Below are 23,360 nucleotides of genomic sequence, written 5' to 3' on the forward strand. Positions count from 1 at the left end.
GAAGCCATTCCTCTATGCTATCAAACTATCACACAAAATAGTATAGGCAAACGAGGAGGTGGACTAGCTGTTATATTGAAGCAAACAATTCATCTCAATAAAACTGGTGATGATTCCATACCAGGTTGCGAGACCCTCTTCACCAGACGAAACCCTACACCAACTTACTCCAGTAATTTTCTTCTCATATACAAACCTCCACCTAACAATTTAACATTCCCAGACACATTTATAGATGCAATTTCTAACCTGATAACACTACACTCCAACCTGTGTATAGGGTAGTAAGCACTATATATAAATACAATTAAAATGTTGCGGCACCAGAGCATTAAAGGTTGTGCCTGTGCATCGAGGCAGTACCCCGGCATTTGAGGCAGCACCCAAGTTTATGAATGCGGTGTCTGAGCATTTGAAGTAATGTCTTGGCATATGTTGGTTATGCATGGGCATTGGAGGCTGGGATTGCAAATGAAAGTAACCATGAAGATTATCTGTAGAAGACAGTACTGTCCAAACAAGCATTCGTAAAGCAAACAAGTCTCTCCTTTGGACCTACTGGCTATGGGAATGCTTTTTGCTGATGCTATGTAGCATTGGCAAAAAACAAAATTGTCTAGGCATGTGCTACTTTGCTTTTGCTTTTTACCAATCCAAGATGGCTAACACGACTGTTCGGTAAATTAAAAAAGAAAATTCATTTTTCTAGTGCAAAAGCACATTTTGACAGGGGGAGCAGTATAGCAGCAACTGGCTGCAGTAGGGCCCACAAAAAAGCATTTTTTTAAAGAAAATGTAAAGAACTGTGAGGGTTTGGTGAGCACCAGCAAGGCGGTGAAAGGAGCGGGTGGATGGAATAAACTGCGAGTGGGAAGGGAGAGCAACAAAGGCACTTGAGGCCTGGGGGCAAAATGAAAAAAGGAAAAGCCAGGTAGGCGTGAGGGCAGCCATTGTTGAGCTTTAATGAAGGCAGGGGGTGCATTTGCGGGGGGAGGGCACATCAAATGAGGAAAATGGCTTGTGTTGGATGGTACACAAGACCAAAAAACATCCATAATTAAAATGGAGCAGGTCCCTTCACAGCTCTGGGCCGCGATACCTTGTCACCTGTTGAACCATTGACAACTATGACCCAGAAGGCCGGAATAAAAGACAACTGCTGGACACTTTAACGTAAGGCACTGAGAAAAAGCAAAGATCAGCACTGTAAAAAAAATGGTGGTTGATCCTTCTAGGTCCTATTCCTTATTTGGTAACACGCCTGCCTTCAACCATGTTGTGTGATAACTCCTAGACAGACTTTCTCTGTTCCATCACGTGGTTCGCTAAAATGTCTCCATAATTTAATAATTGTGATTGGAATGTGTGGGAAAAACAAATGTACTATTCAGCACAGATTACTCTTCAGATTTTCTTCAGCCACCGACAGAAGTCGAGAGAAATTAAATTGTATGAAAATATTATTTACACACTGCGAAAACGTAACTGAGCCCTATACAAGCAGATTTAGGGCATGGCAGAACTAGGAGGCTGCCAAGGTGCAACCAACAGGGCAGGAGGGGGGAAATTAACCCCTTGCATGCGGATGATGGCCCTGGTCCGTCATGCAGCACGGTGGGCGTGTGATGATGACAGCTGGGGGCCGTCATGAACCCGCCCACTCTTTAGAAGTGCCGCACAAGTGCAGACTCGCGGCCGCACGCAAGGGGTTAATATACAGTGTGACAGTAGTAACATTAGTTATTGGCACTTTGTTCCTAATTTGAGTCAATGAGGTGCAAACGTGCAGCCACTCGTACTTTTTCCTTGACCCATGATCCTTAAAAATAAAGATTAACATTTTTTTTAACTGAAAAATAAGTGATATGAACTCAAAGGTTCACTATTTTGTCAACTAAATAATTTTGCACATAAAGTGGCTCCACTGCCTGAACCAGCAAGGGTCTCACTTCATCAAAATAATAAGTACAACTGTATATGGACTCACCCCTGCTTCAGGCTACACTGCCACCAAAGAGCCAGGATTCTGAAGGTTCTCAAACTTCACTGACGAATGAGTATACAGTTCCCCAAGGTCTAGTAGGAGGTCATACCTGAAGAGTATACAAAAGAGAAGAAACATCAGGAAACACGTCCACAGAAGGTGTCAAATTAATCTATATCAAGGTAAAAAAATTCAAGTAAATTAGTGCTCATTAAAAAAAAAACATCAGGAGACCTTCAAAACTGTTTTACATGTGAATCGACAACCGCTATTTCCTTTACCCACCTTTTAACAAAACTCTCCTCTTCCCTCACTCAGTCTACATTTAAAAAGTGCTACATCAGGTAAGGTCTGTTAAGAGCAACAAGGGACTTCAAGTAAGTCAGCATAGGACCTCGGGGAGCATACTTTATAAAACAACAACGGTCCCATGCATTACAGGAATATGCGAAGCAAATGAATATAGACGAAATCAATTCTATATTTGGAGCGACATGTCCAGCCGGACATAGGTCTTCAATTTTTTACTCAATTGAAAATTTACACAGAAGAATGACCTTCAACAAATCACCAGTGTGGGGCACAAGCCTGTACCCAAACACAATCCGATCAGAACAGAAGGTAGGAGGACAGAAGACAGAACAGGGCTTTTTAAGGCAAAAGCAGCGATTTCTGTAAAAATGCAAGTGTACAGAAAAGTCAGGCAAGCACCATTACATATACATTACATACAGATAAAGGTTTTGTATAAGGTGCACAACAGGTCGACGGCGTTTCGGTCCCACTAATTATTCATGAGGACCATCATCAGGACATATATTCTCCTTGAAAAGTAGCTTCAAAATATTTTATACATATTTAAACTTTCTGCTGGCTAGTTTTTATACAGCGCAGATTCCCTCTTAAAGCTAACAGAATCGACGTAATCATCAGGTGCTGCTAAGCAATTTGACATCTATCTAATAATAATATATATATTTCCTACGCCGACGACACCCAGCTGATCCTCTCCCTGACCAACGACCCCGCCGCCGCCAGAGCCAATCTGCACGAAGGGATGAAAGATGTAGCCGAGTGGATGACGACCAGCCGCCTGAAACTGAACTCAGACAAGACGGAGGTCCTCATCCTGGGCTCCTCGCCCTCCGCCTGGGACGACTCCTGGTGGCCCCCCGCCCTGGGCACCGCACCCAAACCGACGGACCACGCACGCAACCTGGGCTTCATCCTGGACTCCTCCCTCTCCATGACCAGGCAAGTCAACGCCGTCTCCTCGTCATGCTTCAACATCCTACGCATGCTACGGAAGATCTTCTGGTGGATCCCCACCGAGACCAGGAAGACCGTCACCCAGGCCCTCGTCACCAGCCGACTGGACTACGGCAACGCCCTCTACGCCGGTACCACCGCCAAGCTTCAAAAGAGACTCCAGCGGATCCAGAACGCCTCAGCCAAACTCATCCTCGACATACCACGAACCAGCCACATCTCCGGACATCTGAGAGACCTGCACTGGCTCCCCGTCAACAAAAGAATCACCTTCCGTCTCCTCACCCACGCACACAAAGCCCTACACGATCAAGGCCCGAGCTATCTCAACAACCGAATCAACTTCTACGCTCCCAAACGCCACCTCCGATCAGCCAACCACGCCCTCGCCGCCGTCCCCCGCATCCGAAGAGCGACAACAGGAGGAAGGTCCTTCTCCTACCTGGCCGCCAAGACATGGAACTCCCTCCCGACCGACCTGCGCCTGACCCAAGACCACCTCTCCTTCAGGAAGAAGCTCAAGACCTGGCTGTTTGAGCAGTAACGGCACCCCCCCCCCCCCAAGCGCCTTGAGACCCTACGGGTAAGTAGTGCCCTCTATAAATGTCTTTGATTGATTGATTGATTGATTGATATTTAAAAATATGCCAGAAGCAGCAGAAGAGCATCGCCCCACGTCTCTTGGAGCAGTGCAAATAAGGAAAAATACAATTTTATTATTTTATTTTTCCATACCGAGCCAGTTTTGGGGCAGCCTGGGCTGTCATCACAGCCAGCAGGGGAAGAAGTGGTTGGTGCACTTAAGGGCACATTATGGTTTGGTCAGCCGTCTTGGACTGGCCAAACAGTTGTGCACTTTGCATGTTCTCAGTCCTGTCCGAGCGCCACACCAGGCCGCTCACACCAATCACGACACCGCTATGACGCAGAGTCATGATTGGCTAGGGGAGTCTGGGAGCCAGTGTGCTTCCTGGAGTTGAAGACGGAGGATAGGCAGCGGCTGTACAGAGGTAAGGTTTTAGTTTTTTACCCCACCTCTCTCTCCCCTCTCCCCGCCATCCCCGTCCTGTAGCAGCCACCACTGGCCAGAAGAGTCCATTTGAGCGGCCTTGAAAAAGAAAAAGTATGCAGGCCTGTCCCAGTTGTGCAAATTTCACTACATATAAATTCAGGCTTAAGACTTTTTTCAACACCTGTCAAACCTGGACAGTTGAGTAAATGTTATATTACATCTTATTTGGCTCATAGCCCACACGATATTTGTTGCATTTCTTTCTCCAATTTACACATTACGAAGTTAGAAATCAAAAAGAAAAACTTTTCAAATTGCATCCGCACGTTTCCTTTTAGATACTGGTGGGGATTTATATTTTTGACTCGCAATCATTGGGTTTCTTAACCCCACTTCAGATGTACTTGTTCACTCATTGCAGAACTGCCACATTTTAGCTAAGTAAATAATATCTAATCCATCTACCAATGCCGATTCAGAAGACACCAAGTAGATTTCCTCAAAATATATAATCGAACCTCTGTCAATATTCACCTTCAAACAGTTGTTTTTATAGCATGAGTTGAGTGCAGTCAATATTCTTCGGAACCCAGCAATGCTTTTTTCCACCGGAATGATGCTGTGTGCATGTATTAGATACGTAATTGACAAAGTCAGCGCTTCTGGTGGATAATTATCATCAAGTCAGAGCTCAGCCATTATATCTGCAGTATGTAGGCAGAATAACATTTGGGCTAGCACATGCCGTAGGTTAAGACCAGCAAAAGTGAACATCTTGACAAATTAACCCCATCTGCGTCATTGGTTCTAACCCGGTATTTGTAAAGCGTGAACTAATCACCCCCTTAAGGGTCTCAAGGTGCTGGGGGCGTCGGGAAGATTAAGTGAGCTATTGCCTAGAGTCGCATGGTGCTGGGCTCAGCTGCCGCCAGGGATCGAACTTGGGAGTCAGCCATCCTAGCCGCTGCTCCACACACTCAAGCATCTTTGTGTAGTTCTGTTAAACGATCCACCGAGGTGGGCTTCAGTCCCTTTTATGTAGGTGTCAGAAACAAAGTCTGTGTCGCCTATGTCAAAGGCAGCAGAGTAATCTACATAGCATATAAACATGTTGATAGCTTCCCCTTTTGACACTTTGACAACGGCAATGCCAAGATCTTCTGGAAAGATGATCTTTTCCTAGATCCAAGTTGAGAGACCAGGAGGATATTAATTTGCCCAACCAATAAGACTTTCTATCAGCAGTTAAGCAAATATTTTTGCATCTACATTCCACAGGGCGATAAGCTTCTAGCTATCAGAATCTTTAAAAGATCCTGCTTTGTCAGATGAGGAGTATATGGCTTTTCCAGGAAATGGGTGTCAAACATATTCCTGCAGCCGACAGAATAGGCGAGACCATCATTGTCGAGGATTCGCCAGTGCAATGTACTTTGAGGCTTGTTGATCAATAACTTGTAAGCGGTTTGGTGTTCCAACCCGGTCTAGCGTACTCTAACCTGCTGGGGTCCCATTCATTCAAGCGAGTGTACGCAATCAGTTGGTCAGAGAGTGGGGCTATATGAACGTGTGGATGAACAGTGGATGTGTAGATTCTACGCTCCGTTTATCTCATCTTCTATGCTCTTTAAATGTTTTAGTAGTAACTGATGTAACCTGTTAACGAATGTAATTTTAGAACTTTGTGGAACCTCATGTAAAGCGCTCGGATACCTTCGGGTCTAGCCAGCGCTATATAAAACTCATTAAATAAATAAATAAAATAAATACGTTTGAAGGATGGCTGACGGCCATGAAAAACACCATTTGTGTTGGCACCAATGATTATCGGTCAAGATTCATGGTAACTTGTATACAAACTTACTGGACTTGGAGTAATATTGCACTTAAGTGATTAGCATATCAGCTTGTGAATGCATTGTGCAGAGGATATATATACCGAGGTGCACAATTGATTTTATTACCCAAGTAGTTCCTGTCTTGCAACGAGCTCTCAGAAAGTGAAGAAAGCTACTGAACTCTTATTAGCTCATTTATTTTGCACAGGTTACTGTCCTTTGACTCTCTTGTGGCTTTTTGAAGGGACAGTGGGAGAGGTTTTGCCACTCATTTACTTGTTGATATAGAGTCTATCCCCATTCTTCTGTCACCTGCTTTGCCTTCAGAGTTTTTCCCTTCCTCCCAGGCCTTCCTCCCAGCCTGAGCATAGCCGCAACCCTCTCCATCAAACTCAACACTTACATATACACACATTGATGCATTGCTTACTTGAACGAATGGTGAATCGTTCACCCCATCATATAAAAGCTCAGGATGTTTGGTGTAAATCTGTTAAATCCAATAAATCGATGGATGGATGAATAAATGGATGGGTGAGTTTAGAGGAATGCATCAGTAATATATTACAGAGCCCGTTTACTGAGATTGCTAGTTATAGGCCATGTACAATGCTCACTACCTCTACTTGGTACTTTTTCTGAGTTCAATGTTGCACGAAAGTAATTTCCATGTCCTCAGACATGTGCCAATTTAGAACACACTGGACAACACAACTTCCGTGCTGCTAGCCCGTTGATCATGTTAGTTTGTCCCACACTCATGTATGCAGTCAGCTACTACTTCTTCTACCAGTGCTTGAAACGGAAAAATAGAAGTGCAGGAACTCTGTATCAGAGTACCTGCTTTTGCTGAGAAGTGCTGGTACTCTCCCTCTCAAAATAAGAAAGTGCAGTACTCAATACGCGCCCATTTAAAGCACTGCCTTCGACACAAGTAAATACGTAGTCCTGTTCCATGCGGTACCGGCTCCACTAATGGAATCTTATGCAACCCAATAAGACGCGGAAATGAGCACAAGTACAGAGGGTCCCGAAAACGCTACAGCATACCAATAGCCCAGTTCAGATTGGCGGACCCAACTTTACAAATGGGTGGTCAGATTCAGAGTGGGCTGCCTTTGGCAGAAGTTATTTAACCACCTTTGGAGAGAAACCTATACAAAGATCAATAGCAATCAAACCCCTAAGTCATTAGAAGCTACCTTAACATTGGTCAGAGCAATTAAAACCAATAAATTGGCCTTCAAACGACATAACAAATGCCCTTACAAGAGAGCAAGGGATGATCCTCAACGTCGGAGATAATTTGGTAATACTCTTAAAGCCACAGTAAAATGTCCAAATGTTGTCGGTCATCAAAGTATCATTTAGCTACACCTGAAAGCTTGGGCCCCTACAAGTACCACCATGGACTCTGCTGGAAAAAGATCAAGAACATGTGCCGTGACCCACTAGAACTGTGAAAAGTGCCACTATCATGTGCAGACACAGTAGAATACCTACAATAGGAAGTGTTTTGCGTGCAACAGGCCTACTGCTTAGCTATAAACTAGAAGGTAAAATAGCTTTGGCAAGCCAATACGTCTGGCTTTGGCAAACTAGTGTGATAGATACAGATTTTTGTTGTAAGCATATGCTGCAGAACAAAAAGGGGAAAAACATGCTGGCTAAACGGGGCGTCCATATACTTGCAATAAAACATGTATTTCTAAAAAAATAAACAATTGCATATGTTAAACTGATCTGCATGGGTGCTTCTGAGAAGATAGGTGTATTTACATCAGGTATATAAACCATTTTTTTTGTTTTAATGCGCAAAACAGGAATATAAGATTCTTAGAAAACAAAAACTAATTCTTAGAAAATAATAAGAATTGGTACTGGCATCTTTGAATAACTGTAACCTGAAGAAATGTTTAAAACAAAAATTCTCTCTGCTGTCTAACCTCTTACCGCTCTTCTTCACCCCCCCCCCCCTTCACGTCTGGATAATATTCTGGTGTTAATCCTATTCCAATATAACCTTTTCTCTGGGTACCACATGCTAGTTGGAAGCGCCACTTCTATCTCACCACTGCCGCTTTTGTTACAGGGTGGCGATATTGCAACTATGCAGCAAAACAGGCCCCCAGCAAAACAAACCAGGCTCCCGGGGGTCCAAAACCGGCCCCTGACCCAGGCGGCCCAACGGTGAAACGCCTGGTGCCCGCTACGGCCAGTCCGGCCCTGATCAGAGAAGACAGGTAAGTGCTGAAGAGGAAATTTAGAAAAGCACTTCAGCGTAATATGGAAGGGGCTGCGGTAGATCTGTGGGTGAAGGGACATTTCTCGGGGAATGTAAGAGGAAGTGGGGGGCGAGATGTCAGTAATTGTAACCATGGCAAGGATTCGGTGTTTGAGTTCAGGAAAAGGCAGATCAGACCGGACTGAAGGATCTCCAAGTGCAGTCCATGTCCACTTACTTCGAAAGGAAGCGTGCGGCAAGGCTGCCAGGAAAGATGCTTTTAGTAGCGGTTTCGCAAGCTCTAAAGAAACCTTCCCAGACACGCCGCCCACGCTCACCGTCTGCACATTACTTTTCCTTTTAAAGCCTGAATGCCAAATAAACAACGCCAGCGACAAACACACCCGATAAAAACACGAGCGGCGTTCAGTCCGAGTCCCCGCCAATTATTATGAATAAAAAGGCAGCGGAAACTGACAGTAAAGTAAGTACAATTCTATGGTCAATAGTGTTGGGTAACCTAACATGTCTAGACGGGAGATTGGCATACGATACTCAAAATAAATACAACAAGTTATATAACCGATTCATTGTCAGTTAAGACGAGTAGACGACAGTGCTTACCTTTCACTGAATGAAGAGAGTGACAGTCAAAATTAATATCAGAAACGTGACATGGCTAACATTCAAGTGCATGTCGCCAACCGAACATTGGTTAGTCATACTTTCTCATGAGTCTTGATCGGAACTCGGGCACCAGCGCCCATCTGGTTGGCAACCACTTGCTGCTGCCGTCGACAAAACGCATCCAACCTGGGTGAACTGAAGACAGAAAAGAAGAGGAGATGGACTACTGTATGCCACTGCCTCGAACAGTAGCCCTGCAGGGACTATTAACCACCTCCATCCATTCAGAAAATAAAGACGGGGCAGGGTTTCTCAGGCAGAGGTAGCCTGGCACCTCGAGTGTCTCATTTAGGCACAGGCTTCTGGAGGTGACCCGCAAGAAGAACAATGATGCACAAAGCGTGAAAAGTCAACCATATTCCTTGCAGACATGGTGGTAAAGACTGCTGGCATCTGAAATGCTGGCAGAGCAGGAGAGGTGGAGCTGGAAAATGCAGGGCAGATTGGGCCGTCCAAGTCACTCTAGAGCAGTGGTCTTCAAGCTTTTTAATACAACTCATCCTTAGAAGAAAAGGAGGGGGGGGGGGGCATTGGGACCACCGACAGAATTTTTCTATTTTTTTCTATTAAATTTGCAATGTTTGAATTGGTCTAGACTTATTTAAACATTGCAGTTAAGTTCTCTTACCGTTTTAGTCATACAGGATTGCCAAACATATTGTTATGGTCAGTAAGGCCTTACTGGCATGTAAACGTATCCACAGTGTGATTATTAGAAGCTGGGTGGGACTTTTGAAGAATATTTGGAGTCCCTTCCCCTTTAACCTATTTTGTCATTTATATCCCAGCTGGCAGTATGTGTCAGTGATGGCCCATTACAGAGCGGCTTACTGCCACTCATTTCTTTCTGCTCAAAACAAAGCACTCTTATCAACATAATACTTCTTTTGGCCAAACCTGGTGCCCCCCTGGAATCTCTTTTGAGCCCCCTACAGGGAAAGGAGGGGGGGGGGGTCAGTTCCCCCAGTTTGCAGACCCCTGCTTTTGAGTGAACATGAGAGGAACAGTTTGGAGAAGTGGATGAACTTCAGTGCTGCCCTGTCTATAGTGAAGTTGCAGAAAAAACACAGCTATCAACTATGGGAGCAGCATGCAGATTTAAGGAGAACCACCTTGGAGTGGCACTGAAAGAGATGAATCAGTTACTTGTGTTGAACTAATTACTCCAGAGCAGGTCCCGTCCATTGCATATTGGAAGAATTGCCACGAGGGGAACTGGGGTGTGCGTGGGACGGCACAGTGGAAGTATGACTGGTTAATGGAGTGATTTGTCTAAGGGGAAGGGGCTTACTAGAGAAAGGAGGTTTATATGTGGCAGATATTTCCATGTTCAGGATCTTAAAACAGACCATATCCAAGAGGAAGGCTTTACTAAATTAAATGTTATGCCATAAGGCACACTGTTGTGGTGTATCCTCCTATGATGTTTCAGGCAATGTACAAAGTCAAGTTTTTTTATTTTTAGACAGAAGGTGGCAGAAAGTATCTTCCTAGATAAGAAAGATCACACACCAATGAGGTACTCACGCAGTAAGGTGGAAATACTTTACTTTCTCCACGACAGCGGGGATTGTGGCAAGTTCAATCCTTTTTTAAAGTGCTTTAAAAGACTAAATAGGGGCCAGCTAGGAATGGCAGAGGTAAGAAGTGGTGTTAGTAAATGATCGTTGTAGATAATTGTGACTTTGGTTCTGCTCTACTCCCCCAATGACCTCATAAAGGACATCAGTGGTTATTACTAGTTTTTAAATCGAGGGACACTGATCTAATGTTACTTTAAATTGGCACAAGGATGCATGAGGTCGAGATAGGACACAGAAGAATTCATGTTTGTCATGTACTGAGTGACTATTGGGTTTTTAGGCATGGACACTGCGAAAAGTAGGCCTGCTAATCTCTTACGCAGAAATTCCGGGGGAGAGTCCCCTCTCATAACCTAAGTCTCTTCCAACACTTGCCTTACACCTACTGTGAGTGGGCTACAAAGTAATATCCAGCTTCATGTTCTCACTGAGATTGTGGTTTTATGTTCTGCATTAAAGCCATTTAATTTAAAGCTCAGATCTGACTCCCATGGGAGCCGGCTTATACCCCAACATTTCAGAGATCAGATGGATTAACTTTTGGGAAAGTGCCAACTCCATTACAAAATCACAGACATCGAAAGGACAGTGGTGGAACATCCTGAAAAAGGGCTAATGAAATAGCTGATGCAGGTTTATCTGGCATCAAGTCATGCAAATTATCAATGTTCCCAAAAACAAATGTTTGTCTCAAACCCAGAGTCACCACGAGTAGACTCGGCTGGAATTGCAGAGTCTGAAGCAGGAGAAAACCTTTAGAAAGGAATAAACTAAATGGAATGCAGACTCTCCCCACCATTCTCACACTACAGCCCCTTCTAGGACACACCTTCATACCAAGCCTCAAAGCTAGAATCCAAAAGGTCAAAAGAGATAAGATTAATGAGTGCATCCCATCACCTCCTTCAGCAGCGGATCCGCTTTACACTTCAAGAAGAATATCAACAGTAGAAGGTATAACCACCATCCCACAAAATGACCATGCAAACTCAATCTGTTTCTGCTGAAATACACAATATCTCCCCATTAAGAGAAGGAAAAGACTGCAGCTAGATCAGTCAATGAGCAGAAACCGTGGTACACAGTTACCTTCACCCTGAGCACTTTTCATAGCTCTGCAGGAACTAATGCATCTCCTTCAAGACACTGTTTCACTGACAAATCCATCCACAGAGACACCGGATAACCTCAGCAAAACAGTAAGGCACAATGGCTTAGGATGTGGATAGCTTGAGCAACATTCCCAGAACATGGTTTCCTGCAGGCAACAGAAGCTCCAGGATTTCAGCCTACTGAATGTATGGACATCAAAATAATTTTACGGCACAACTCCTGGCCTTAAAAACAAAACTGGGAGCACACCTATTCAAATACCTCACTGGCACGTTCTTTTCAGCCATGAAGATCCTAGACAGGATTAGGTTCACATGATTTTCTTCCACCAGAGATGCCCAATAGATTTGATGGGTCGAGATACACCAAGAATTTCACCAAGGATTTTCCGAATTAGAGTGATCACCTCACTATGTTGTACAGACCAGGTTTCTAGTCCTAAGCATTTTTCTGTGAAAATGTCGTGCATTCTTGGCATTGAAGTTTTTGTTTGCATCCACTGACTCAATTAGACTATACACACCTGATGACGATTGTGAATAACCCAAGACTAGAAACAGTGTCCATTTCATATTGACCGAGTAAGGTGGTCCCCCTCATTTATATTTGCGCTCCTTTTCAGCATATCTTGTGGTGGTTCCGAGGATCCATAGGCTGCGGATGGGGGGGGGCGGTCCTTTGGACACGCAGCTGCCAAGCTTTGGAACTCCCTCCCTCTGTCCTTGAGGAGCTTGAAGGACTTTCCATCCTTCAAGAAAAGTCGAAAAACCCATCTTTTCCCTAGAACAGCATAATAACGTGACTGTGTAGCTGGTTCAGTAGAGTCAAAAGCGCCAGGATACCCTCTGGGTGGCAGATTTGCGCTATATAAGTGCACAATACATACACAATACATACAAACATATATAGTCAGTTGTTAGCCTGAAATTCTAGCGTAGATTTGGCCCTCATGGAAGTATGGAGAAAACAACTAACCTACACAGTATCCCCAACTCACTCGCCTTAAATCATGGACAATTAAATATTATGAGAACAGGCCAGTGTATGGTTACATGGATAAATATTGGCACTTCTACAGTGTAGACTTAACTGGTGAGTTACAGAGCACTGTACAAACAGTGGGGATGGGGCAAAGGAAAGAAATATCATCTAACGGACAAGGGGGGCACAAGTGTACTATAGCTTGTATAGGAAAGCGAAGGACAGACCTATATTACCATTAATTATGCTGAACTTTGACAGGAATTGCTAAAGGGCGCCAGCGAAAAATGCAAAAGTAGCCCCTCAGCATTTTGCTGAAAAACTAGTATTCTTCAGCCCTGGAAAAACTATTTGTTTTGAAGGACAAAAAGTACTGTCTCCCATTTATAAGCTCCATTTACCTGGTTATCCACCATTGGATCCCATGTACTACTCTCAGCAGCACACTATCAGTTTCTATACATAAGATCAAAATCTACTTTAAACATTCTCCCCTGCAAAAATAATTATTAACACACTGTTCATGACTCATGATCAAGATAGACTACTGCAACAGCCTTCTGCTGGGACTCGGTAAACATGAGGTCTCCCATAGCCAAAGTAATCAACTTTCCAACACAGGCTGTGTTCACACTCAAAAACAGGGAAAACACTTCTTATCAACTCAAAGCAGGGTGGTTCTCTACCACCAACATGGTCAAATGCAGACTCCTTTCCTTGCTTTGCAAAGTAATCCATGGAATGGCTCCCCTCACCTCATGTCTCCGCCGCCAACTCAAACTCAATTTCTGCAATTTCCTGCCACTAACCAAACAATCTGTCTTTTTGCATATGTCATACATTTTGCCTAATCGACTGGAATGCCATTCTCCTGAAATCAAGACAATTTTTACCTTTCTGGCCTTCAAAACTGCTTTAAAAAGACAGCTCTTAACAATAGGTGTGATACCACCATGATGTCCATCCCTTCACGACCAGGTCAACGTAAATATGTAAATTAACTCTATTCATACCTATCTTCAACGTTCCAACCTCAATCACATTTGTATTCATTACAAACTCACTAAAATGTTCTGTTAATCACCATAGCAGTTTATTGTGCTATTACTACATTGATCGTTCTCACATACCTTGTTTGCTTAAAGTTATCACTGCTAAAAACAAACATAAACAAGCATTGGCATAGCCAATAGCTCGCGCCTAGCTATTAGCCAAGCAGCACATTCTGTGTAACTGTACTAAATTGATGTAGTGAACTCTATAAAACATGAGTGCATGCACGCTGCACTTGGCGAGACCTAAAAATTAATGAGTAAAATCATAGATTTTCTGCTGAGGACGTTCTGCTTTAAAACAATGTCCATCAGTATGAATGAATGAATGAAAGAATATTTATATAGCACCTATACTACCCGGAGGCCTCATAGCGCTTCAGAACCAAGAAGCAGCAGTCACAGAGTTTCTAGCTAGATTATCAGTCGAATAGATGCGTTTTCAAAAGTTTACGAAAAGCAGTTAGACTGCGGGTCTCTCTTATTAGCTGAGGGAGAGCGTTCCATAGCTCATCCATCCTGCCACTGCTTCAAGGCAGGGTGCCAGCCTATCCGACGATCTTCCATCGTGGCCCAAGGATCCCACTAGTTGGGTATCGTCTGCATAGCTGACTATCTTAATGCCGAATGGGTGGATAACAGCTGCCAAGGGCTTCATATACACGTTGAAAAGCGTTGGGCTTAGGGCCGAACCCTGTGGGACCCCGCATTCCAGAGATTGACTAGAGGAGACCACGTCTCCTTCAAAGACTTGGAAATGGCGATTACTGAGGAAGGAGGTGAACAACTTCAGAGCAGCGCCCGACACCCTGCTCATTCTGAGTCGGTTGATCAAGATGGAATGTTGGACCATGTCGAACGCTGCACTGAGGTCCAGCAGAATGATCGCAGCTCCTCCTCCCTCATCTACCAATCTTCTAGCCTCCTCAGTCACTAGCAATAGGGCTGTTTCTGTTCCATGGTTAGGGCGAAAGCCAGTTTGAGTATCGTCCAGCAAATTATTAGATTCAAGGTGGGCTGCGAGAATATTATTAACATGTTTTTCTAACAATTTACTGAGCCATGGCAGGAGAGAAATTGGACGATAGTTTGATAGTGTGGAAGGGTCCAAGCTGTTTTTTTTTATTATTGCTTTTACCATGGCGCATTTCCACATGTGAGGGACTGTGCATGTTGAAATAGAGAGATTTAAAACCTCCATTATGGTGGTTTGGACAGCTTTGATAGCTGCCTTTATCTGTTTAGGGGGAGCCACGTCCAGTGGAGAGCTTGAGACAACTTTACTGATAATTAAATCGAGTGCTTCTAAGTTTAAGAGATTTAAGTGATCCAGGACAGGAACATGAATTAGATCGACGGTGTTATTGTATTCTAAGTCAACTTGATTAGAGGAGAAGGCATTATATATCGTCTCTATTTTCTCTTTGAAGAATACTGCCAGTTGATTGCAGCGTTCAGGCGCTCCTTCACTGGAAGGCGGGGGTTGTGGCGGGGTAATCAGTGATTTGGCTATTCGAAATATCTCTTTAGGGGAATTTGCTACAGCACCTATTTTATCCTCATAAAATTTTGCCCGAGTTTTTTAAATCTCATTTTTGTATCTCCTGATAGCTATTCTGTAAGTTTGTTTTGTTTCTAGCGAGAGGACTCGACTACAGAATCTTTCCAGCTTGCGGCAGGATTGCTTTAATATTCTCAATTCGGGGCTAAACCGAATTTCCTATTGCAATTCTGTATAATGACTTTAGGGAGGGTCATCTAGTGTTTCTTGGATCCAGGCATTAAAGTTGGTGTTTGCTTCTTCAATGTTTGTTCCTACTGTGGGCTTAGTGGCATTTAGAGATGCTTGCCATTTATCCAGGGGTAACCTATCCCTTTCCGATCCCACGTTATTTTAGGAGGTTGTGCCCCTCGAATGTTTTTAGTAACCCAGAATAAGGGGACTAAAAGGTGGTCGGAACACGGTATGGAGATGGGGTTTTCTGAGGTAAGATTATGTAAGTTACTAAATATGGGGTCAAGAAGGTAACCTTTATCATGTGTTGGGAGGAGGCACTTTAAGTCCAGACCTAAGGTCTGCAGGCCAGATGAAAGATTATTAGTAGTGGAGTGAGAGGTATCCTCTAAATGTATATTTAAATCTCCAAGAATGGTGAAATTGGCCATAGTTACCACTTGTTCTGAGGCCAAATCCATCAGTTTTAGGGTAAATTCCTTTAGTGCCTCAGGGGGGGCGATAAATTAATATGCCTGCTAGACAGTCAGTGGAGGATAGTTCTAGAGAGAAGGGGAGATTTTCCCCTTCTTTAAATGCCGATGGCAGAAGACGACATCGGTAGGTGTCCTTATAAATAATGGCTAAGCCTCCACGTCCTGTACAGCGATCCATTCTGCAAATATTATACCCTATTGGAAGAGCGCGAACAATATCTGGATCGTTCCCTGCTTGTAGCCACGTTTCAGTTAGAAATATGACGTCCAACTTGTGTTCCTCGATTAAAAGAGATATCTCCGTACAGTGTTTGGGCAGGGATCTACAATTTAAGAGGGCCATGTTATATTGTGTAGTGGAGGTATGATTTCTGTCCAGATGATAATGTGTTTTAAAATGCAGATGGCAGTGACGGCATAGTAAAGGGGGCTTTGCGAGGTCCAATGTATGCCGACAGGTCGTCTTCTCAGTTGGTCGTAGCATATGTAAGGTAGTATTGCTATACGTCACGGAGGCATTATTCAGAGAACCAGGGGTTGTGGCCCCTTGCCCCGTCCGATCGCGGACGGGAGCAGACGGGCAGGACTCTGGCATGCGTCCGCTGCGCGGAGGCATGACCGTCCCCATTTATGTGCAACTAGAGCGCGTCACAGCGCTAACCCACACCCAATATGGCTGCTGTTTTTAGATCGCTTACCCGAGACCGGCTCTCAGCCTCGATACTCGGCTGAGAGTGGCCAGGCAGCAAGGGGGGATGGTGGGGGAGAGATCTCTACAAGGTCTCAGCCGTGTGTCCAAGTTAAAAGCTTATTAATCAAGCAGAAGTCTGAATAACACAAAGTCTAAATAACACAAATGTTTTTAAAAGGTTCAGCAAGAGCGAAAGGGATAGCAAGACCTCCAGGCATCCGCCTGAGGAGGGTGAGCGCACTTCTTAGGACATTCATAACTGCCTCTCTTTTCTGGAGTTTTTGGTATTCTGGAAAGTTAGCAATAAATACTGTTTTGCTAAGCTTGTATGCAGAACTACCCAATAAGGTGGGAGTTTCTGACTTTGCTTCCATATCTATCGCCTTGTCGCAATTTACTTCAGGTGACTATTTCTGCTCTGCACTATCACCAGCCCAATGGAAAGCCACCTAATAATATAAATTTGGCAACAGTAACAAAAATTATCAATACCAGGAAATAAGCATCAAAGAGCAAAATGGGTCATGGTATGACATAGGTTATGCCACACAAATCACTAACTACATACAAGAAGCATGAAAAAGCCTTGTGGTGTGCGGTGGGGTAAATGTTATGTCACGCAAGTCAATGAATGCAGAAACAAAACACCCGTGTTGTCATTATCTTTAAGGACTTGACTATCTTTATTACATCAAGCGATAAAGCACACGCCCATTTAACTACCCTTCTGAAACTTCAACTGGTTCTCCCAAGTTGCATTGCCAAAATATATACCACAAAACAAGCACTGGGAAATATTCTGGTCTGGGTGGCAGCATAAACATCGCTCAATTTTCAATTACCAAACACCAGAAGTTCGGCAGGTTGAAGAAAAATAAATTGTACTAGGAAATAAAAACACGCAACACCTGGTAAAGCACCTGTCTTGGACCTCACTCGCTTTTTTCTTTCCTCTTTGTTCCTTTCACCACGGTTGTTTCCAGCCCGTGAGTTTCATCAGAAAATCCTCCTTCGCAGGATTTCTCCCTTCTTTGCAGCATTACTTTTCCCTATTGTTGTCCCCTTTGAATCTCTTTCCAGCTTTCCTTCCTAATGACACCATCTCACTTTCTTCTGAACAAAATTATTAAATCGTTATCACCAGAGAGCGTTTCTTTCTCCCTACACTACATTTGTCTTCCGCTGCCTACACCACATCATGTATTTGCTTCTGGGCCGTATTTATATTTGACTGAGTTTAAACATTTTTCACAGTTTTAAGGCAATTCAAAGACCACCTCAGGGTTCCTTCAGGGAGTTCTGATGTGCTGAGATTTGGGTTAGATTCCTGGTCAAAATCTATCAAGGAGAATATTACTCAAGGAAGACTGACGATTTTGGACAGTCCTGGCCTACAGTATATGCATCGCTTTATAGAGAGTTATATAAAAACAAGCTCTTTTCTGTAGTTTATTTGCATTCTGTAAGAACCACCAAGTACACTAAGTGACTGCGTACCCATCTAAGAAATTTAGCACCAAAATGGACAGGTTTTCACTCTTCAGCAGTGCTAATTATTTTGCATTTCCTCCTTAAACAAGAGAACTCTTTTTATGAGGAGTCGGTAACCTCTTCTAGGGAGCCTTCCATTATGGAGGTCACCCTGCTGCCAGCTTCCTTCTATTTCTTTTGCTGCTTCCGGAACCTATGTGTAGCCTCACTACCCTTGAAGAACGACCTCCCTCAAACCCCGCATGGTCATGAGTTTAGCAGGATGTGCTATGGTAGCGAAGAAACAAGGAGTGTCCAAGACTCTATTGTTCTTTTCCCAGATCATTCTTATGGCCCAAGACTACCTTATCACTCCTACCTGGGGCACGACAGTTCTCAGCAGAGACGGTCTATCTCCAGTTTTAGAATGGAGGGACAGAAATCCAAAGTCCATAATTGACATCCTCTGGGGTATCAAAAGGCACACACCACTTCCTGGCAATGAACATAGCTGTATCTGGGAATACACATAGGTGGATATTTTGTGGATGAGCTGGAAAGTGGTAAATGACTGTTTATTAGGGAGGGCAGCCTTTAGTTATACATAATAAGGGTAATGGGGCTATCAAAAACTACTACCCAAATATTCAATCATACCAAGGTTGAGTAAATTCAATCATACCTTTAAAGGACAAACATTTATAGGATGCTATAAACATGTACTGCTTTGGGCTATATTTAGCTCTGATACACAGTAGAGTTTCATTTGCTGCCCATCTTTTTAGCACCTCATCGCACACACTAACCATGTCAAGGTATCAATCCGTAAATTTGTTTGAAGCAGTAGCTAACACCTGGCAATACTGCAAGACAAAACAATATGAAGCAAAATTAAAACAAAAAAACACTTTGCGGTGGACTTGCACATCACAAAGTGTTACATTTTCAGACAATGTGCATGCGAGGTGCATACAAAACGATACCCAAGGAGAGTGTAAAGTGCACAAGCCAAGCGCCGCATTAGTAATGTTACCACAAGCTCTGCATACAGTGTAATGTGCGCATGTCAACATCATGGCGAGGACAAGTCCATGCAGTATGTAAAGTGTGCATGTTAAACTCTGCTTTGAAATGGTTACCACAAACTCCAGACTGTTAAGTGTGCAGGCCAATCCCTGTATTACCATGGTTACCTCAGCCTCCACAGGTGGTGTAAAATGTGTATGTCAAACTCTGCAGTAGCACGACTGCCACAACCCTCTAAGGCTGTGTAAATTGTGCACATCATACTCTGAATTAGCACGGTTACTACAAAGTTTAAAGGCTGTGTAAATTGGTCATGTTACACTGATCTAGCACGGTTGCCACAATATTCACAGGCTGTGTAAATTGTGCGTCTCAATGTGTGCATTAGCAAGGTTACCACCAACTCAACTCCCCCCAATCCTCCCCGCCTTCCAGATCTAGTCTGATGAAATTATTTCGTCACTCCTCCGCAGCATGCAGAAAAAAGCAGAGGTCACACAGGGAGTGCATTTTCCAACCAAAGAGGGTAATTGCTTCTCAAGAGAATTACCCCCAAGAGGCTCAGTATATAAAATATAAAATGAGACCTGTATAATCTATTTTAGGTTCAAGAGCACAGACTTGGAAGTTTGCCAAATCCTTAAAACTGGTGCGTCAATGTTTCTTTTTTTAACTTCACATATAACCCAAACATGCTTTGTGTATATATATATATATATATATATATATATATATATATATATATAAAAAATATAAAAATTGATTACCTATTTAAAGAATTGCCATTGGTAGTGAAGCGTCATGTGATCAAGTCTTCCAGGCAGGGACGAAGCACGTCATGGCTGCCAGCGTTTGTTTGTTACTGACCATGCAAATAAACTAAAAGGCATTTGAAAACAGCTCTGTGGTCCGTGCTCTCTGTGTGCATCCTGCGAGAGAAAAGCAGCAGCAGTAGGAGTATTCGGCGATATATATATATTTATTCACTGAAAAAAAACATAGGTTTCAGGCACGTTATAGTTAGGACTTAGCATTTAAAAAAACCTTAGAAATTCACTCAAAAAAAGAGATTTCAGGGGCGTTATAGTTAGCTGGACATTTCACTTGTACAAAACCACTGAAATCCCCCTGTTATAGTTAGCTTAGCTAACTATAACTTGCGCGCCCGCAATGCACTTCTGATGACGCCACATATTACATCACTCATGACATGGTCAGTGATATCACTGTTACTGTTAGTTTTTGTTACTGGTTTTGCTAGGGGGATGCCTTGCCCCCTCCTTAGGCCATTTATGGTACCGGGGACCCCGTCCCCCGGGGCCGGCCTTTGTTCTTTTTTTAACATTTTTTTTTTTTCATAGTTGAGGAGGGGGGCCGCACGGCCCCCCATCTCGGGCCACTAATAGCCCCGGGGACGCCATGCCCCGGGGCTGGCCCTCTCAGTTTGGGATCGTGGAGGGGTCCCCAATCCCCCCACGGTCCCAACGGCTCCCCGTGTCCTGCGGGAGCCGGCATTGTTTTTCCACACAGGGAGTTGCCAAGATGCAGCTGCCCATGTGGAAAAGCAATCGGCTTTGGTCTTTGGAAGAGAGAGAGCAGCTCTTCCAAAAACCAAAGCAATTTGCTATGGCAGAGCGGGAGCCATAGCAAACTACAGTGCCCCGGGGGTAGGCACCCCGGGACACTGCAGGAGCCGGCCCTGGGGGTTGGCAGTCTCCAGGGCCATCATTGGCCCCATGAGGGGGGGCTGCGTGGCCCCCCTCCCTCTTAATGAAAAGCCCCGGGGGTGGTGGTCCCCAGGGCTTGGGGTCCGTTACGAACCCCCTATTTTGAATATGCAGAGCCCCGGGGAGGTGGCGGTCCCCGGGGTATGTGGGAAGGGCTCTAGCCCCTCCCACACAGGCTATTTTTTTTATTTAAAAAAAAACACAAGCATGGGGTGGCGGTCCCCGGGGCTGCAGGGGGCCGTGAACCCCCACAAATATTTTCACAAAGTCCCGGGGGGGTGGCAGTACCCAGCGCTTGGGGGGGGGCCTTTGAGTCCCCCTACCCATTCAGTTGAGAAGCCCCGGGGGTGGGGTCCCCGGGGCTGGGGGGACTGTGAGCCCCCCACACATTTTCATGAAGGCCCGCAGGTGGCGGTCCCCAGGGCTTGCGGGGGGGGGGCTTTGAACCCCCCCCCTCCCCCATTTATTTTATACGCCCCGGGGGTCTGTGAGCCCCCCCGCACATTTTTAAAAGCCCCGGGAAAGCATGCACCTGCAGTAGGAGAAACTCATTAAAGAAAATAGTGCTAACATACTGAATAAGACATACCGTATAACAACAGATCTAAAAGGGGCAGTCCTCTTGGGTGATTACAAATGAAGACAAGGTGGTGCTAGGGAGAGACTAACAAGTCTGTTAAAAACAAATCGGAAGTCAGCATTTACAAAGGTGGGACACAAGTCAATGAAAAATATGGGCAGAGCTTCAAGTCCATACTCTAATACAGCATGCCTCGCAGAGCAGCACATGCGCTACTCACGCTCGAACTAAAAATATATTTTAAGACATTTAGCATACTAAGAAGCCTGGAACTCAGGAAACAGTATATCTTATATCAAAAGGATGAGGTGTTTGTGGCATTTAAAAGCTCGGCATCTAGGCCCAACTTAAGGGATAATAAAAAAATAAGATCAGAACTCGAACAGGTCCCAACAATGGCTTGTAAAATAAACTATTTGACGACTTTCTTCGTCATGGCAGGTCTCTAGCTTCCTGAAATGGCACAGGGTGGTGCGTCGTGAGCAACAAACGGCTGGAGAATCAGAGTGTTGCTACACCTCTCGGAAAAGGTTCAACGAGGTCATGCAAGAAAACAGCAGGAGCCGGGAAGGAGTGCCAGAAGCCCAGCTGTCCAACGAGGAAACCAAACCCTAGTCTTAAGTGGTAATTTGAGAAAACTGTTCTTTCAAACCTAGGGGTTTCTGACTCGATTTACACTGTCAAAAACATTATGTGGCTGCGACTCGTCTTGTAACATTTATATAGGGCTCTTTTAAAAGATGTGTGTACACTGACTTGCTCTGTAGAAGGCATGCTGGAAAACAGATGACGGCACCGCTCTGCGGGGCTCGACTAGAAAACCAGAAACGAAGCAGAAGCTGAGAGCAGTGCTGGATTGCGATCAAAAATGGGCCAGAGCACCCTAAAAAAAAAAAAAAATAGCCCACATTTGCGGATTGCGCTTTTTTGCTAAATATTGCTTCAGTGTTTAAGTATTACTAAAGGAGGGGGTCTCTTAAAGAAGTATATTTTTTAACTTCACTGAGATTTTTTTTTTAAAAAGCAAACGTTGCCAGCACTCTGTGCACAGATTAGTTCACACTAATGAACCAATTAGAATTCTATGGTTCTTCTGAACCAATTAGAATTCTATGGTTCTTATCAAACGCATGGCTACCCAGAGGCCTACTAGCACTGCAAACACACACCATTGGATCATAGATTTGGGAGAGGGAGTTAATCACAAAACACCCATGTCTTCAAAGCTTTGCAAACGTGAATTTCGTGTTCCAGGAGGTAGAAAATCCCAGAGTCTAGGTGCCAAAAAGGAGAAAGAAAAGCCGCCCATCGGACTACACAGATCCTACGGACTATCAGTAGGTGATCTGAAGAGGATCTGAGGGCTCTTACAGGTAGATATGGGGAGGTTAAAGATCTTAGCAGTGTGAGGCCTCTATTGCTTATTGCCCTGTGCAGAATGCATAGGGTCTTAAACTGTACTCTGGGTACTACAGGAAGCCAGTGGAGGTATCCGAGAGCCCTGGTGGCAGACTGATGCTTATGGATGTTCATCAAAAGTCGAGCAGCGGCATTCTGCACAGTCTGCAGCCTTCGGACCACAAAGCGGGGCGAGCTTAGACACAAGGCATTCCCGTAATCCAGCGGCGAGAGCACAGGGGCCTGCGCGATTACTCTTTTAGCAGTAAACGGGAGGAGATTGAGAACCTTCCGCAGTCATCTCAAGACACCGTAACAGCTGGCAGCAAGTTTGTTGGCTTGACAGTCCATCATTGATTTTTTCGGGGTTTGCAGCTTGCCAAACAGTCTGGTGAGTGCTCAGGACACTGCTGCAAGGATTGTTGCCCAGCAGCACAACTTAAGTTTTTTCCTCATTCAGTTTCAATTTACATTTGGCTACTTCCTGGAGACACCACACATGAATGTAAGTGAG

The 23,360-nt window shown here is 44.3% G+C and overlaps 1 protein-coding gene across 2 annotated transcripts in view; it reads right to left on the reverse strand.

Annotated features, from left to right (window-relative positions):
- The window catches only part of LOC147709034 (N-acetyllactosaminide beta-1,3-N-acetylglucosaminyltransferase 2-like), a 144,503-nt gene that overhangs the window by 67,614 nt on the left and 53,529 nt on the right, over positions 1-23,360 (reverse strand). For both annotated transcript variants that reach the window (XM_086927638.1, XM_086927639.1), the window contains exon 2: positions 1,988-2,093. The gene's annotated coding sequence lies outside the window, so the exon portion shown is untranslated. The remainder of the gene's footprint in view (positions 1-1,987; positions 2,094-23,360) is intronic.

Source organism: Lissotriton vulgaris, chromosome 6 (assembly GCF_964263255.1).
Source record: "Lissotriton vulgaris chromosome 6, aLisVul1.2, whole genome shotgun sequence".
Lineage (NCBI taxonomy): Eukaryota > Metazoa > Chordata > Amphibia > Caudata > Salamandridae > Lissotriton > Lissotriton vulgaris.